General features: G+C 44.1%; 1 long non-coding RNA gene across 1 annotated transcript; it reads left to right on the plus strand.

The window, feature by feature from the left end:
* The first annotated feature begins 6,923 nt into the window (after nt 1-6,923).
* Nucleotides 6,924-7,637, plus strand: LOC123430158. Its single transcript, XR_006622877.1, has 3 exons — nt 6,924-6,973; nt 7,062-7,157; nt 7,576-7,637. It is a non-coding gene; the product is annotated as an uncharacterized LOC123430158 (long non-coding RNA).
* The last annotated feature ends 11,516 nt before the right edge of the window (nt 7,638-19,153 follow it).

The following is a 19,153-nucleotide window of genomic DNA, read 5'->3' on the forward strand; positions in this document are numbered from 1 at the left end:
GTATGAGACGTATCAGTGAACAAATTACTTTCGAGCAATTGATAGAACCGCGCAAAGTCATGACGATAACCAAGGCAATTATCATACATATAGGCATCACGTCCGAGACAAGTATACCGATACTTTCTGCATCTACTACTATTACTCCACACATCGACCGCTATCCAGCATGCATCTAGTGTATTGAGTTCATGACGAACAGCGTAACGCCTTAAGCAAGATGACATGATGTAGAGGGATAAACTCAAACCAATGATGAAAACCCCATCTTTTTACCCTTGATGGCAACAACACGATGCGTGCATCGCTACCGCTTCTGTCACTGGGTGAGGTCACCGCACGGTATGAACCCAAAACCAAGCACTTCTCCCATTGCAAGAATCATAGATCAAGTTGGCCAAACAAAACCCACAACTCAAAGAGAATTACAAGGATATGAAATCATGGATATAAGAGATCAGATGAAACTCAAATAAGATTCATAGATAATCTGATCATAAATCCACAATTCATCGGATCTCGACAAACACACTGCAAAAGAAGATTACATCAGATAGATCTCCATGAAGATCATGGAGAACTTTGTACTGAAGATCTAAGAGAGCGAAGAAGCCATCTAGCTACTAGCTATGGACCCGTAGGTCTATGGTGAACTACTCACACATCATCGGAGATGTCATGGTGTTGATGAAGAAGCCCTCCGTATCCGAATCCCCCCTCCGGCAGGGCACCAGAACGTGCCTCGGATGGGATCTTGCGCAGACAGAAGCTTGCGGCGGCGGAAAAGTACTTTCGATGATCTCCTGATTTTTTCTGGAATTTTTGGGAATATATAGGCGAAAGACCTATGGCAGAGGAGGCCCAGGGAGCCCACAAGCCTAGGAGGCGCGCCCCCACCCCTAGCCGCGGCTAGGGGGCTTGTGGGGGTCCCTGGTGGCCCCCTGCCTTGGTTCTCAAGTTCCCCAATCGTCTTCTATTTCGGAAAAAATCTTTTTGGAAGTTTCGTTTTGTTTGGACTCCGTTTAAAATCCTCCTCTGAAAAGGGCCAAAAACACGGAAAAACAGGAACTGGCACTTGGCACTGAGTTAATAAGTTAGTCCCAAAAAATATATAAAAGGCATACAAAACATCCAAAGCTTGACAAGATAATAGCATGAAATCATGAAAAATTGTAGATACGTTGGAGACGTATCAGCCACCTAACTCATCCTCACCCTCGGGCATTAGTGGCACCCGACGGGGTTTTCGTAAACCTTTGATAATAACCATCATCATGCTCATGCTACTATGCTTAGCTCTACTTGTCAACATGATATTAGCGTGACCCTCATAGGTGGTAGGATCAAGCTCAACATGCAAGTGCTCCGGAGGAGCCATCGGTAACATCACGTCAATGATTTACCCATACTTATGATCACGTGCAACGGAATGTTTTCTCTACTAGCATGCAATACAACATATGTTCAAAACATGGTCAAAGGGCTGCTTGCCTTGGTCAGCTAGGTATCCGGGGTCTTTGAGGTCTTCAAGTACAACTCCTTCGTCACACGGGTTTCCTATCGTCGTAATAAATAAAAGCAATACGTAGCTCACTCCAAAACAGATCACAAAATCACTTTAAAAATGTTGTTTAATTCTGATAAATCCTTATTGTTATTTAAAAAATATTTGTCTCTGGTTTTAGTGAAAGAATATTTTTAAAATCAATATAGCAGAAGCAAAACTATTCCAATTTAACCCTTTTTATTATTATAAAATATAATAGTTGTTGCAAAAATCCATCCAATGGTTCTGTTAAATACTAGACATTCTTAGAAAAATAACAGTGGCAGAATCATATTATTTCACTTGTTAAATATTTTTACAAAAATCATTTAAAATCAGGTTTTAAATAAAAAGAAAAAGGGCTACAGCCCCTGCCTGGCTTGGCCTAGGACTGGGCCGTTCCATTGGCCAACCAACCAGCTTGCCCAGGCGTGCGCTCCTCAGGTTTGAACCTGACGCGCGGGCCCCTGTGGTTAGTGGCCATGGCGGAGGGGTTTTAGGTGAAGGTGGAGGTAGCAGCTACGGGAACGGATTTTCTCGGGGAAGAGGGGGGAAAGCTTCCTGGTGTAACGGGGAGTGCTCTAGTGGGCAGAGGGACACGAGAGCCGACGTGTAGCCGGAGATCGACCAGAGCTCCAAGGTGGAGGGGCCTCGGTCGATCTCAAGCACCGAGGCTCTGCTTGCTCAATGGGGTGGCTAGGGAGGTGATTGAGGTCTCAGTGTGGTGGAGTAACGGGTTCTGGAGCGAGGGGAGGGGCTATTTATAGGCTTGCGATGGTGAGCCGACTCGGGAGCACCGGTGATCCACCGTGGCGTGCATGGAGGTGCAGAGAGAGGCTGGGGTCGAAACCACGGTCTCAGGACGTGGTTTTGGACCTCCAGGACTCACTGCAAGAGAGATGGAGAGAGGAGAGGCGAGATATCATGGCTGCACTCCTCTGGCGCATCTCATGCACGCGGGCACGCGTCGCACGGCTCTTAGCACGGGAGAGGAGGGGCCCTGAGGGCTGCTTGATGTAGAGGGGCTGTCGGGGAAGAGGAGAGACACCGCGGGGTGGCTAGAACTGGCCGAGGGAGTCGCCCCCACCTCTGTTACCCTCTGTAGCGCGCCCAGAGTGCAGCTTTGTCATGCCACGACATGTTGGCACGCTTTGGGGTGCCTTGGACGTGTCTAGCGTGTCCTGGGCACTGGCTGGGAGATGCCTAGGAGCCTCGGCTAGGCAAAGAGAGACAAGGAAACAGGTGCTATCAGCCTTGCGCTGAAGCTTAAAATGGAGATTCTGGTTTATCTACTTTGAACCAGAGAGGGGCCACTTGACTGGAGTTAGGCATTGGTGTCAGCTACGTAACCTATGAGTTTGGGAGAAAGGGATTGGGTTTACCTAAGCTTAGGAGAGGTTTTACCCAACTGTCAGAAGTTGCTCGACAGTGGTTTGGGGTGGTTGCACCCCACCATTGGCTATGCAAGTTAACAGAATTGGGTTTGGTGCTAAAACAATGGGTTTCACCAAGTTTGAGCTCCATTGGACAAGTTTACCTTTTTAAACTTGAAAACATCCCTAAATGACCTGATATGTTCCTTCCAAAGAGAGTGTGGGCAAATCAAGTCCCACAAATCCCATTTTTGGCATGGACCTCCTCATTTGAGGTATTAGTCACTCCTGCAATGTTTTAGCTCCATTGGATAAACTTTGCTATGTAGAGTTGCTCTAACTTCATACTGGACAGAAGGGGTTTTGCAATTATTTGGTAACCTTAACCACCTTGTATCAAGTTTAAATTTTATATGGGCACCAAATATGGCTTAGGAATACCACTGGAATTTTCTAGGAATTTATTGAGAATATTTCCTTTGGAAATATTTCAAAAGGTCAAAACACACAGAAAAGGTTTTCAGGGTTTTACTCAAATAATAATAATATAAATAGGGGTTGAAAATCTTATGTATGGAAAATATATGTCCTTCTTAGTATCTCCAAATTTTCTCAGATTTTTCTAAGGCAAAAAGTATTTTTCCATATAGGAATATTATTTCTGGCCTCAGAAATGGACATGCAAATAAAATAAGGAAATAATTCATAAAATAATTATTTTATGGTTTTTGGTGAACTAAAATGGTGCTAGAACCAGATCACCAACTTTGGGCAAGAGCACTCCTTTCCATCAAGGACTTGTAGTGCAACCCAAAGCAGGGTTTTTGAATTATAGAGAAAATAAGAAAAAGGGTTTTGAAAATAATTTGGCCATGAGAAATGTGGTTTTTGATATCACATAATCAAGCATACAAGCATACAAGCATACAATGACAATCATGGCACTCACAACCTTAGTTTGAAAATGTTTTAATAAACTCAGATTTTTAAATTACAGAAAAAAATAATAGTGAAAACAGGGTGTGACAGACCTACCCCCTTACAAGAATCTCGTCCCCGAGATTCCTAAGCTAGGTGCTAAAAAGGTATGGAAACTCAGATCGGAGATAGTCTTCACGCTCCCATGTTGCTTCTGCTTCGGTGTGGTTGCTCCACTGAACCTTGAAATACTTGATGGTGCGGCTTCTGGTGCAATGCTCTGCTTCATCCGGGATGCGGATTGACCTCTCATGATAAGTGAGATCTGGCTAATGGTCGATGGCCTGATGGTCAATGTCCTTATGAAGATCGGGACGGTTTGGCGCTTCAAGACACTTCTGAAGTTGTGACACGTGGAAGACGTTGTGCACACCCGAAAGTTCTGGAGGTAGTTCCAACTGGTAAGCAACTTCTCCACACCTTGTCGTGATCTTAAAAGGTCAAGTGAACCTTGGAGCAAGTTTCCCCTTGACGTGGAAATGCTTGGTTCCCTTGAGAGGTGTGACGCGGAGGTACACCTAGTCTTCAAGGTTGAACTCCAGTTCTCTATGGTGAGAATCCGCATAGCTCTTTTGTCGCGACTTGGCTGCCTTCAAGTTTTCTCGGACAAGATGCACCTTATCTTCTGCCTCTTGCAGAACTTCCGGCCTGAAAATCAATCCTTCACTAGTTTCAGACCAGTTGAGCGGGGTGCGGCACTTTCACCCATACAACACTTCAAATGGGGCCATCTGGAGACTGGACTGGTAGTTGTTGTTGTAGGAGAACTCCGCGAACGGCAGACAGTCTTCCCAGTTGGCACCATGAGCCAAGACACATGCGCGGAGCATATCCTCGAGTATGTGGTTTACTCTCTCCATCTGTCCGCACGTCTGCGGGTGGAAGGCGGTGCTAAAAGAGAGCTTGGTTCCGAGGGCTTCTTGGAACTTACAAAGGAATATTAAGGCCTCCTATTAATAGAGAACCGGTACAAAGCATTAACACATGGTGAATACATGAACTCCTCAAACTACGACAATCACCGGAAAGAATCCCAATTATTGTCACCTTGGGGTATCGGATAAATACATGTAATAAGGGCATACAACTTGCAAGGTAGGATCCATATCACTCTTATACTCATTAAAACAATAATAGGTTCAGATCTGAAATCATGGCACTCGGGCCCTAGTGACAAGCATTAAGCATAACAAAGTCATAGCAACTTCAATCTCAGAACATAATGGATACTAGGGATCAAGCCCTATCAAATTAACTCGATTACATCATCAATTCCATCCACACCCATCACCAGTCAGCAAGCCTACAAAGAAATTACTCATTCCCGGTGGTGAGCATCATGGAATAGTTAATGGAGAAGGGTTGTTGATGACGAGAGGGAAGAATCCCCTTCTTTGCAGCCACAAACGTAGTCGAGATCAACCCTCACGAGGAAGAACAGGAGGTGGTGGCGGCTCCGTCTCGTAGATCGCGATGAAAACTTCTCTCTGATTTTTTTTCTTCGAATATGTGAATTTATAGGACCAGAGATAGGGTCGGGGAGCCTTGTGGGCTCCACCATACAAGAGGGCGCGTCCTAGGGGGGTGGCAGCACCCTATTGTCTCGTGGGCCACAAGGACCCCCCTCTGGTGCGTCTTTGCTTCATAAATCATTATAATTACCACAAAAAAATCACAACAAGTTTGATCAAATTATGAGAATTTTTATTTGTGCACAAAAATAACACCAAGGTAGTTCTGCTGAAACAACGTCAGTCCGGGTTAGTTTCATTCAAATTATGCAAATTAGAGTTCAAAACAAGAGCAAAAGTTTTTGAAGAAATAGATACATTAAAGACGTATCATAAGGCTAAACGAAAATTCTGCCGAAATCTTCTAAAGCTATGCTACGGTGGCTCCGGAGATAACATGTGGCTCCTCATGATTGGTTCGAAATTCTTCCCCACGTGGCTCAGTCAATGGATGGTCGACATGTAGCAGAAAACGGTTCAAAATTAAATATGAAAAAGATCTAATCCTAGCTGTCCTTAATAGATTGGATGGACACGATGAACCCACCGTTGAGACAGTGGCTAGGTCCCGCCGGAGTTGGAGAGGACCGATGCCGGGCGGCTCTGACTTGGAGCATGTGGTTAGTGGAGATTCCCTCAGAGCTTGGGGATGTAAATACGGGATGCGGGGGACGACAAAGTTCACGTAGGGATCCTTTTATGCGATGATTTCGTCCTTGGGAAACACCGGTGGGTGACTCGAGATCGCCAAAGGTGAGCCTGCTTGCAGTCGTCCTTGATGCGATCGATCTAGTGCTCCCCTGCATGATTTAGAAGATAAGGGAGAATGAGGATACTATGAATAAGAGAACAGAGGGGAAGGGAGGTTCACGTAGGCGATGGAAATGTCAGCGAAAGCTTCCGCCGGTATATGGAGGTGGGAATATGGGAGGGGCGAGATCTTGGCGGTGCTAAAGGGCACGGGGAATTTTTTCCAAAAGGACCCCCTCTCGAACCGATTTGCTAGAAAAGACCACATGCGGGAGCTAAAGTCCAAAAGGACCCCCTCCTCGCGTGGCGACAGGCGCGCCAGGCGGCACGTGGCACCTGCCGCCACCAACCGAGGCGGTTGGGGCCTGCCACCACCACCCCAGGCGGCGAGCGCTGGTTTCCGTTCCCGCCACGCCGCGACGCAACGGGCTGTAATAAGGTGGGCCCTGCCGCCACCACCCCAGGCGGCCGGCCGGGAATCGGCGCGCTACGACAACAACGTTGATTGTGCTGACTCCGAGGCTGCTGTCTCCTACTGGTGGGCATTGCCATGCAAACGTCGCTAACTTCCGACACTGACGGCGCTAACTCTCACCGACAAAACAGTGCACATTATCTTCTTTATATAGCGATGTTGCCTCCTCTCTCACTCTCCCGTTGCCTCCTTTCTCTTGCTTCAGCACACACATCAGCTCCTCTTTCTCACTCTCTTCTCTTTCTCTCAAGAACTACTTCATACACATTTTAAGTGCCGATTTAGGACGGTTTTAAATTGGATTTTGAAGACGTCGTAGTTGAGTAAAAGATAGATCAAGGTAAGAGTTTTCCATTTCTGTTGATTGTGTTTGCATGCATGATGTTTTTATTTTGGGTTATTCTCACTGTCTTCTCTTTTCTGTGTAGCTGAAGAACACACTCCTTTCTTCACTTTGATTCAAGATTTCTGGTCTTTTGGGTTGGATTTCGAATATGTTGCAGTTGAAAGAAAGATAGATCAAGGTAAAATCAATTCATTTTCGTAGGTTTTGTTCGCATGCACGAAAATTTTAGTCTATTTGATTAGTTTTTTAAGTATGTACTTTTTGTTTATTAACACTGTAATGTATCAATTTGTGTAGTAATTATATATGCAAGACGCACTCATGCAACTAGCATTTTTGTTCCTGTAATAATAGGTCGATTACTTTGATAAATTGCTGGTGATATGTTTATCCATGCAACTGCATTTTAGAAACCTTAGGAAGGTAAAAAAAATATGCGTGTAACATTTTTGTTCATGTGATAATATGTCGACTCCGTTTTTGTTCATGTGATAACTGGTGATAACCTTAGGAACTGCATTTTTGTGCATGTGATAATATGTGTAGTAATTATATATGCAAGATGCGTGTATAATATTTTGTTCATATGATAATAGGTCGAATTCGCTGATATTATACTGGTGATAAGTTAACTGTGATATTCGGAAGGATATTTTTGTATTCGTAAGGATATCCTTATCAAACTAGAGGTAAGAATGACATATTCTAATTTATGATGTATTTATTTTGTATATGTAGTGTCGCCACAAATGGTACAATATAAATAATTATGCGTAGATGTATAGTCATTTGTGAATATTTGTCAAATTGTTATATGTAAAAAAAGATAAGTAATGGATATTATTACAATGTAAATATAAGAATATGATTTTTAATGGACTAACTATGTAAATATGGCTGCTCGTTAGGTACTATGGAAAATTTGTTAGTGTTTTATGGGCACATCGTACGTGAGGGTCCTTCTGGTGTGGATGTGTCTAGGTGCGGGATGACTACGGTTGTAGTGAAAGACATGGTTAATGTAGAGTATGCGGCAGTTAGAAGGTGCATCCGAGCGGTGTTTGCTTCAACGATGAATGAAAAAAAAATGACCATGGAGGCTTTCGTGGTTGAGGGAGGAAATCGTCGGGTTCTGCGACGGGTTACTGGTGAAAGAGCATGGGCGTCGTACATGGGTTTTGCAAGCTATCCCAATAACTCCATGTATGGACAACCCATGGTTTATGTGGAGTTCATTTCTGCCAGTGATGTCGCCGAGTGCAGTAGCGGTGCCGGTGAGGCCGAGTTGGCCATAACTGTAGCCCCGGACGCCGACCCATCTGAACCAAGGGGTGGCCAACAAGTGGCCATAACTGTAGCCCCCGACGCCGGCCCATCGGAACCAACAGGTGGCCAACAAGTGTATGACACGGGATATTGGTCTGCGGTCGTTGACATGAGCGAACATGTCGAGGGATTGCCGGAGGCGCTAGATGATGACGATGATGGTCATTCTTCTGCCTCTTCGGAATCAGATGATGATGAAGTTGTTCCTCCTGAGAAGGTGGTCGCTGCAGCAATCAACCCAAAGTTTTTACAGGTTATGAGCATCACCAATGAATTTCACCCTGTTGCTGGCCTAGACGCGGGAAGTCTGGCTGTTGGACAGATTTTCCCAGATAAGAAATCTGCTAAACAAGCAATACATAGCTATGAAATTGCTATACACAGGAAACATAGAGTGAAGCAGTCTGATAAAAACGAGTTGAAGCTCATATGCATCCATCGCGAAGCGGGTTGCCGTGGAAGTGTTATTGCTCGCGAGAAGCCTGGGGTATGTCAGCCATGGCATGTCACAAAAATGGAGCAACATGGTTGTGAGCAAACCGGCACTCTTTCAGAGCACCGCAATGTGACTGCAGAATATGGGTTACAGGTGATGCAAACCATTGTGCAGCAAAGTCTTAATATTAGTATTAGGGCTTTGCGTGCAACTGCATCTGATCTGATTGGTTTCCCTGTCAGCTACAACAAGGCTCCTCATGCAAAGGAAAAGATATTTCAGAGGTTGTATGGAACCTATGAGGAGGCGTACTCTTTTGCCCCTAGAATGTTGCATCAGATTTCAGTTGCTAACAGGGGGATTCAAGTTTTCTGGAAAGAACGTCCAAATCCATCGAACCCGGACGAGCAAATCCTAGACCGCTTATTCTGGGAATTCGCCCAGACTATACAAGCATTCAAGCAATGTGGTCCGGTTGTATCAATTGATGGTACATTTCTCACTGGAAAGTACAAGGGCACACTCTTAGTGGCGATGGTAGCTGATGCAAACAATCAACTTCTTCCTATTGCCTATGCACTAGTGGAGAGCGAAAACAAACATAGTTGGCTATGGTTCCTGTGTTGCCTGAAGATGGGGGTCATCAAAGATATGGAAGGTGTTTGCATCATCTCTGATCGCAACACCGGACTATTAAGCGCGCTCGAGATAATTAAGGATTCACAAGATCCAGATTGGGGGTGGCCCGATCTGGAGACAAGGTGGTGCATGAGGCATTTGGCAGCTAATTTTTAGTCGAAATTCAAAAACAAAGATTGGTTCAAGCTATTCAAGAGGATGTGCATGCAGAAAACTGCAGCAAAAATGAATGCTATCTGGGCAGGTATCAATGGTGAGATCGAGCGGGTATCCCCCCCGGCGAGAGAAGACCGGAGGGGTCATCAAACAGTACTAAATTTGAGCCACTGGATCAGTGAGAATTGTCCCAATTTGTACAAGTGGGCGAAGTCTCAGGACACTGGCCCTAGATACGGTATAATGACAAGCAACATGTCTGAGGTGTACCATGTTGTTCTTAAAGGGGTAAGGGCACTACCTATCACAGCACTAATTTATGAAACTTGGAACCGGACTGTGTCATACTTTGCAGACAGAGTCACCGTCGCCAAGGCACTAGTTGATTTGAACAAGCCCTGGTCTAAGAAGATGCAAAGAAATCTTGATGAGAAAGAAAATAAGTCGCAAAGGCCTGGGTGCAGGCAGGTAGATGCACTTAGGAATAAATGGGAAGTTAGTGTGCGAGCAAAGTTTGTTAAGGGTCACCACAGGGGAGCAAAAAAACAAGCTGTGACGCTTGGCACAACCTCGTGTGAGTGCACTTGCAACAAGCCCAAGCTTCTGGGATATCCTTGCAGTCACGTATTGCGGGCAGCTGTAGATCAAAAAATTAGTGTCGAGCCATACGTATCACCATACTTCAACATGCACAATTTGTACAACACTTGGAACGGTGAGTTTTGGGCATGGGGCATTGATATGAACTACAAGCAATTATGGCCAGAAGGGACCACATGGGTTCCAGATCCCGCATTGATGCGAACTAGCAAGGGACGGCGTCAGTCTAGGCGTCATCGCAATGACATGGACCACATCCAGTTGGGAGAACCAAGGCGATGCTGCGTATGTAGGTGTGCTGCTCACTCGCGTAGGGAGTGTCCGTATCGTAACTACAACACTGCGTGATATGTAATCATGCTATGTATTTTAATTTCGTCGTGATGTAATATTTGGAATATGTATTTTAATTTCATCGTGATGTAATATTCGTAATATGTATTTTAATTTCATCGTGATGTAATATTCGGAATATTTAATTTAATTTCATCGTGATGTAATATTAGGAATATTTAATTTAATTTCATCGTGATGTAATATTCGGAATTTAATTTCATTTCATCGTGATTGCAGGCTATGGCTGAAATGCCCCGGCTTTTGAACGGTTATCGCGACAACCACCACCATTGCCAGCTTTTCTTAAATCCATATCATGAAAATCCTCCTCAGACCTTCCGGCTTCGAACCGTAAAGACGCCCTCGTCAATACATAATCGTTTCCTTGAACACCTTGAGGCTTATGGACTCCTTCATTTTGCAAACCTCGCAGCTCGTCCAGGTAGTTTCACTGCCGACCCATCCCTTTTGACATCCCTCGTTGATAGATGGAGACCGGAGACCCACACATTTCACTTTCGATGTAGAGAGCTTGCACCTACTCTAAAAGATGTGTCAATGATCATAGCTTTACCAATTAGAGGTGTGCCAGTGGTACATCCACGAGTTTCTCCTAATTGGCCAGCAGAAGTCTCTAGCCGTTTGAGGCTCGAAATGCCCATATCAGATCCTTCTGGTCCGCCTCGAGGTGTCCCACTCAGCTGGCTTCATACTAACTTCGAAATTTATCTACCTATGCTGATCCTGAGACAACGAAGCGACACTTGTTTGCATATTTTTTGTGGCTCTTTGGTGTGATGTTTCCTAATACTCACGGGGAGGTAGTTTTGCCTGGTCTCATCTATTTTGCCGCAAAGATAGTAGACGAACCTTTACCCCAAAATCCACCATATAGCTTTGGTTCTGCTATGCTTTCTCACACATACCGAGGGTTGTGTGATGCCACTCAAAAAACTTCATTAACATCTAAAGCTCCATTACTTTGTGTCTCCTACGAGTTTCTACAGTTGTGGTCCTGCGAATACTTACCTGTAGGACGACTGCAGATAGTAGAACCCGCAACCCCATACAACTATGGTGAGAGTGTTGTAACTATGTCCAGCCGGTGGATGCTGGGTCGAAAAAAATGGTCTACTAAAATTGCAAAAAATTGTTACCCCATATACCATGATCAGTTTGAGCTTCTTAACGACTCACTAATAACATGGAACCCGTGGACTGAGGCGCACATTGATATGGTATTTGGTTCGCAACGCATCCCAGTGGAATGCGTGAGAGATAGTGCCTTCTGGATGACTCGCTGCAATTTACTCTATCTGTGGTTTGTGGAACCGTACAATCCTGACCGTGTCATGAGATAGTTCGGTCTATATCAAGATATTCCACCACCGGTTCCAAGATGTATCGATGAAGAAACTCATAAGTAAGTAAGATGTGACCTAGCTAAATAGATATTCCATCACCGGTTCTTGAATTTCTGTTTTGTTATCTAAATTTCAGGATGAGCAATATGGGCAGATCTGGTGTCGACTGGAATGCAGAAAACATTCAATGGATAAATCAGTAGAATAATGAAGCTCTACAAAATATAGTGCCTCAGCAACGGTAATTTTACTCATGTTAATTTAATTACGTACTTATAAAATACATAATGTGATGTAATTATTTATTTATGCAAAACGTACGATGCAACTATGACAGAAGCGTACTATAATTGGTATCGCATGAGCAAGCGTACTAGACTGACGAGTGAACCACCTATGATGCCAACACATCCAACGCATATGGAACAGTTGCGGAGACGGATAGACACATCATCAGCTTACTATCGTGACTCCGTGGTAATCATCAACATCTTGCTATTCAGGTCCATCATTTCATGAAAAATTCAACCAACCAACAACGATTTTTTTCAGATTGATATTTGCACCCAAGTAGAAGTGATGGCGAGGGAAGGAATGCGGGCCTAGTGAATTGATCCTAAAGGCAGGTCCTTCTTTAAAAAATTAACGGATTCGTCAGCACAAGGTTTACGACATGCGGTACAGAGAACGACGTTGTCACTGGAGCGTACAACATTCCGGAACCGAGGTCAGCTAGACCGAGTGCGGCGCCGTCGTCGTCCATGCGGTGGGGAGAGGGTCCTAATACTACGCCGACACTTCCACGACATGACTCGTCTCTACCAATACATGGCAGACATCACAGGTAAATGCTCCAGATTTAGGTTCGATGCCCGAACAGACTCATTTCGTGGAGCAGGATGCATATACAACATATGGCGAACACACTCAAGGATCTCAGCCATATCTGCCCACTCGAGGGATTAGGATGCCCGAGGAGAATCGTTGGGCTGAGACAAGCGAGGGAGCACAAAGCTACAACAATGGTCAGGTATGTAAAATTATAATAAGCAATTACATAACTTCTATTTACACATAAGTTTTTTACACACAATTTTTCGATGCATGAAATTAATGATCCATCATGGGGAGATGAACGTACCCAGCATGGCGTACAGAAAGAAATACTCACAGAAACCCATGATACTCAATGCACGCTCCCAGGAATGCTAAATGATTTTTTCGGGGAGGACGTTATTGGTCCATCTTATATCAATTCCGAGTCACAGCCATTCACCTACAATTTAGAATCATCATCTCAATATGGATTTCAGACTCCACCACCTATGCATGAGTCGCACACACAGGAACACGATGGACAGTACGGCCGTGGTCTTCGTGAACACAGACCCCCTGAATGCTTGTCACCCTCCGGTCATCGGGCAAGGCCAGCTGGTCGTCGTCGCATAGGGTGATTCGTCTATCTATGTGTGCGAACTATTGTATCTCTCTATATCAGTTTCAAACTTTCAGATGTACGTACAAGACATCTATGTAGTTTGATGAAATAAAAGTTCTCGATATATTTCGACGCAGTTTTCCAATTTAAAGTTGCTTCCATAAAATAAGATACATAAATAAGATTCATAAAATAACATACATAAAATAAGATACATTAAGATGTAGAGTTCATAAAAAAACTACATAAAGTCATCGTCATCCTTCGACGATGCAGAGCTCTCGCCCTTTGACGAAGCGCTACTCTTGGCCTTCGTCGATGATGCGCTCTTGTCATTCGTCGATGATGCGCTCTTGGCCTTGGTACTCGGCATGAAGATATCGTCTTCGTCCTCACTATCGTCAATCCATAAAAAGGGATGTTTTACTCCACCTCCACCGCGTATGTGTTGGCCTTTCTTCTTCCATCGTTCATTCAACCGGAGAAGTTCTTTCCGAATATCCTCATATGTCCTTGTAGGCCACCCCTTCCTAGCTAATGCGTGGGCAACCTCATTCAGTAGCGTGTCACTACTAATGAGTTCGTCCCATGAAACTATTCTATTATCTATCTTGAAATTGCTAGCTAAGCGCAGAAGACACTCGGACATACCACTGTGAAAACTACGATCGAAAGGATAATGAGACATTTTCAGGACACTCCTTACCCACCTTGGTCTGGAGGGGGTTTTATAGGTGCAGCAGAGCGAGACGAATAACTAATGGCGGGAAAGAAATGGCAGGAAAACGAGGCGGGAAAGCGAGGGCGGGAAAGCGAGGCGGGAACAAAATGGTGGCAAAGCTATACGCGGGAAAAAAGGTGGGAAAGCGAGGCGTGAAATAAATGGCGGGATAAAATGAACATACACGTAGCTGAAATTAAGATACCCATTGCGGAAATGAAGATACAACTTGCCGAAATTAAGATAGACATTGCTGAAAATAAGATACAATTTGCCGAAATTAAGATACAACTTGCACAAATTCAGATACAACTAACACAAATTAACATACAATAAAATAAATCTACTGAGTCCAATGTGGATATTTTCCTTTTCCATCACCAGCTTCTTCTGTTGCCTTGGCGGCACGAGCCCTTTCTCTCTTTCTCTCTTTCTCTCCCTCTCAGCTTCACGGGCCTGCTCCCGCTGTCTGTAAACCTCCTCCAGCCGAAGTTTCTCTTCTTGATTTTTCCTTATCATCTCATCAATAAAAGCCCTCTGCTCCACACAGTAATCTTCCCACTCTTTCTTCTGCTATGCTTTCTGCTCTGCTTCAGCCTTCTCGCGATGCTCTTCCAAGTCCAAGCTAGCCCATGCACGGCGACCTCTTTCACGAATCTCGGTCACCCGCCCAGTCCGGCATTTCTATGTCAATCCAACGATAGTACATGCAGAGAGGAGGAGGAGACGAAAGGATGGATCAGATTCAAGTAAACAATAATATCAAGTAAACAATAATCTGGATGACTTGAGCATACCGGAGGCCTGATGTACGCAGAAATAGATTCAGGTGGATCAGATTCATAATTGGCGCACATGAAAAACTTCATGCCCAACCAATCTGAAAAATATGTCACCTCCTTCACCTTGCATACATCTCCGCACCAACATCGAACTGCTTCCACCCCCCGAGGCAAGCTTGCACTCTGCATTTTCCTAGGCCTAATGCTCTGATCCGAACAAGACAAACTCATAATGACTATGGAGGTGCAGGTGCTTTGAAGTCTGGCTGATGGTGAAGAGAGTTTCACTCCCTGCCTCCTTTTATAGGCTCTGCCGGATGTCTACGCGGGAAAAAACGGTGCGAAAACGGGAAACTTAGGCGGGAAAAAATTGCACTGCTCGTCCGTCGTTATCGCGTGCATGTGGCGGGAACAAATACAGCAGGCAGCCTCAGTTAGTGCAATCAGCCTTTAGGCCCTGCTTGGAATGCCGTTCTATTTTTACAAGTGCAATATTTTACGAAGGTGTGTATTATTTTTACAAGTGTACTCCCTCCGTTCCTAAATATAAGTCTTTTTAGATATTTTACTAGATGACTACATACAAAGGAAAATTACAGAATCTACATTCTAAAATGAGTCCATATACATCCATATGTAGTCTTCTAGTAGAAACTCTTAAAAGACTTATATTTAGGAACGGAGGGAGTATTTCATAAAAAAAATACTCCCTCCGTTCCTAAATATAAGGCTTTTTAGAGATTGTACTATAAACTACATACAGATGTACATAGACATATTTTAGAGTATAGATTCACTCATTTTGCTCCATATGTAGTGTCCTAGAGAAATACCTAAAAGGTCTTATATTTTGGAACGGAGGGATTACATCCAAAGCAGGGCCTAATACTGCATGCTTGTGGCGGGAAAATTTAGAGCGGGAAAATTTAGAGCGACTGCGCTGACTCCGAGGCCCATTCACGTAGGAACCGGGATTCCCCGCCGGCCGCCTGGGGCCGAGGCGGCAGGGCCAACCACTCTGTCGCCGTTACGTTGCAGCGGGGCGGGAACGAGATCTGGCGTCGGCCGCCCGGCCTCGTGGCGGTAGCCCTGTCGACCGCCTGCGCCCGTGGCGGCAGGCCCCAGTCGCCTCAGTCGGTGGCGGCAGGTGGCACGTGTCGCCTGGCGCACCTGCCACCAGGGAGGGGTGGGGTCTTTTTCGTCGATTTCACCCATAGGTGGTCCTTTTGGACAAATGCACTCACCAAGTGGTCCTTTTGGACAAAAATTCGGGCACGGGAGGATACGATTTCACCAAAATTCAGACGAGAGAGAGATCGTGAATATTTATATGGAGGTGGGAATATGGGAGGGGCGAGATCCAAGCCGAATCAGCGAGGATTTGGATCGGGAAGTGGGTGTCCATGAAGAACACGCTGGAGGTAGGAGATGACCTGGTGGGACCCATTGTCAGCGGCACAAAGGTGAGAAGAGATTAAGAAAAAGCATAACTCCTGGGTGGGCTGCTCCGTTGCGCACGTTGATGGGCCGTCAACTACTACGCACATGGCGTACGTTGGATAGAAAGTGGGCTGGTTTTGGTTTAGAATTTCCTATTTTGATCAGTACCATGAAATGTGTTTGGTTAAATGAAAATACCAAACCATCCCCTTAAAAATAAAATAAACACACACTAAAATATTACTACAAATACAGAGTAAAGTGAACATCTTTCAAGTCCAAAATAATGAAATAAAATACACATGATATTCAATAAAATTTAGATTTTGATTTATAAATTTTCCATAAAACATTTTTGAACTCCAAAGAAATAACCAAACAACAATTAAAGAATATATATTGAAGGACTCATATTTCCTTCTCTCACAATAAATTAGTTTTGTTTTTAAATAAAAAATCCAAATAGAAGAATATCTAACTATTAACCAAATTTGTAATTTGAGAAAGTCATGTTATCCTCTCTCACGTTTGATTTAGAAATATTCTCACAACCAAAAATAACATCCAAATGGATATTGGGAAAGTCATCTTATTCACTCTCTATAAAATATTGAATTAAACTCCATAAGTTTTCGGATACGCATAGAAATCATTATGCAAATAAATGATCCTATTAACATTCCAAATTTTAAAATTTGGGATGCTACAACTAACCCACACTGACGTTTGTTTTGTGCAGAACTACCTTGGTGTTGTTTTTTGTGGAAAGAATTGTTTTGCGGAGATTTTTTCTCGAATATATAAAAAATACTAGCGCTGAGAATCATGAGAGGGGAACCACAAGCTCACGGAGCGCACCCCCTAGGGCGTGCAATGTGAACTTGTGGACCCCACAAGCCTCTAGTTGACCTAAATCTGACTCTACATATACCGTCTTCTCGAGAGAAAAAAAACACAGAGAAAGTTTCATCACATTATAAGATACGGAGCCACCGCCACCTTGTGTTCTTCTCCGAGAGGCCAGATATGGAGTCTGTTTGAGGCTCCGGAGAGGGCAAATTGTCGTCGTCACCATCAACAACCCCTCTTCATCAATAACTTCATGATGCTCACTAATATGTCTCCAACGTATCTACTTTTTCAAACTCTTTTGCCCTTGTCTTGGACTCTAATTTGCATGATTTGAATGAAACTAACCCGGACTGACGCTGTTTTCAGCAGAACTGCCATGGTGTTGTTTTTGTGCAGAAATAGAAGTTCTCAGAATGACCTGGAAATTTACGAGGATTTTTTATGGAATATATAAAAAATATCAGAGAAAGAATCAACTGAAAATATGCTGCGAGTGGGCCACGATACCTGCAGGCGCCCCCCTAGTAGGGCACGCCTAGCAGGCTCGTGGGGCCCACGTGGCTCCCCCGACTTCATCTCCAACTCCATATAACCTCTCTCTCCCAGAAAAAAATAGGAGAGAAGAGTTCATCGCGTTTCACGATACACAGCCGCCGCCAGCACGTGTTCTTCCTTGGGAGGGTAGATCTGGAGCTCGTTCTGGGCTCCGGAGAGGGGAAATCGACGCCGTCGTCATCATCAACAATCCTCCATCGCCAATTCCATGATGGTCTCCGTCGATCGTGAGTAATCTTATCGTAGGCTTGCTGGACGGTGATGGGTTGGATGAGATCTATCATGTAATCGAGTTAGTTTTGATGGGGTTTGATCCCTAGTGTCCACTATGTTCTAAGATTGATGTTGCTACTACTTTGCTATGCTTAATGCTTGTCACTAGGGCTCGAGTGCCATGATTTCAGATCTAAACCTATTATGTTTTCATCAACATATGTGTGTTCTTGATCCTATCTTGCAAGTTTTAGTCACCTACTATGTGTTATGACCTGGCAACCCAGGAGTGACAATACCCGGAACCACTCCCGGAGATGACCATAGTATGAGGATCCCATGTATTCACTATGTGCTAATGCTTTGTTCCGGTTCTCTATTAAAAGGAGAACTTAATATCCCTTAGTTTCCATTAGGACCCCGCTGCCACGGGAGGGTAGGACAAAAGATTTCATGCAAGTTCTTTTCCATAAGCACGTATGACTAAATATGGAATACATGCCTACATTACATTGATGAACTCGAGCTAGTTACATATCACCCTATGTTATAACTGTTACATGATGAATGCCATTCGACATAATTATCCATCACCAATCCAATGCCTACGAGCTTTTCCTATACTGGTCCTTGCTATGTTACTTTACCGCTACTACTGTCACACTTGCTATACAAATTACTACTGCTACTGTTACCGCCGCTACCATTACTATCATACTACTTTGCTACTAAAACTTTGTTGCAGATACTAAGTCTTTCAGGTGTGGTTGAATTGACAACTCAACTGCTAATACTCGAGAGTATTCTTTGGCTCTGCTTCTGTCTAATCAATAAATTTGGGTTGAATACTCTACCTTCGAAAACTGTTGCGATCCCCTATACTTGTGGGTTATCAAGATCTTTTTCTTGCGCGTTGCCGGGGAGCATAGCTCTATTCTCTGAGTCACTTGGGATTTATATCTGTTGATCACTATGAGGATTCCGAGAGATCCAAAAACTAAAGTCTTGTCCTCAACTACGAGGACAGGTAAGGAACTGTCATCTAGCTCTGCACTTGATTCACCTACTGTTATGAGTAAATTTGCGACACCACCACCTACTAGTAATTCTGATATGTCACCTGTGATTGATGATGCTACTTCTGCTATCCATGATGCTTATGATGATGCTTTGCTTGATAATGATATGCGACTGGGTGAATTTCTTGATGCACAAATTTCTAGAGTTACTGCTGAATCTGATGATACTTCTGAAACTGATGAAATTATTGAAGTTGAACCTGCTGTGACACCTGTTAGACCTAGCTCTCCTAGATA

The sequence above is a fragment of the Hordeum vulgare genome, chromosome 2H, assembly GCF_904849725.1.
Source record: "Hordeum vulgare subsp. vulgare chromosome 2H, MorexV3_pseudomolecules_assembly, whole genome shotgun sequence".
NCBI lineage: Eukaryota > Viridiplantae > Streptophyta > Magnoliopsida > Poales > Poaceae > Hordeum > Hordeum vulgare.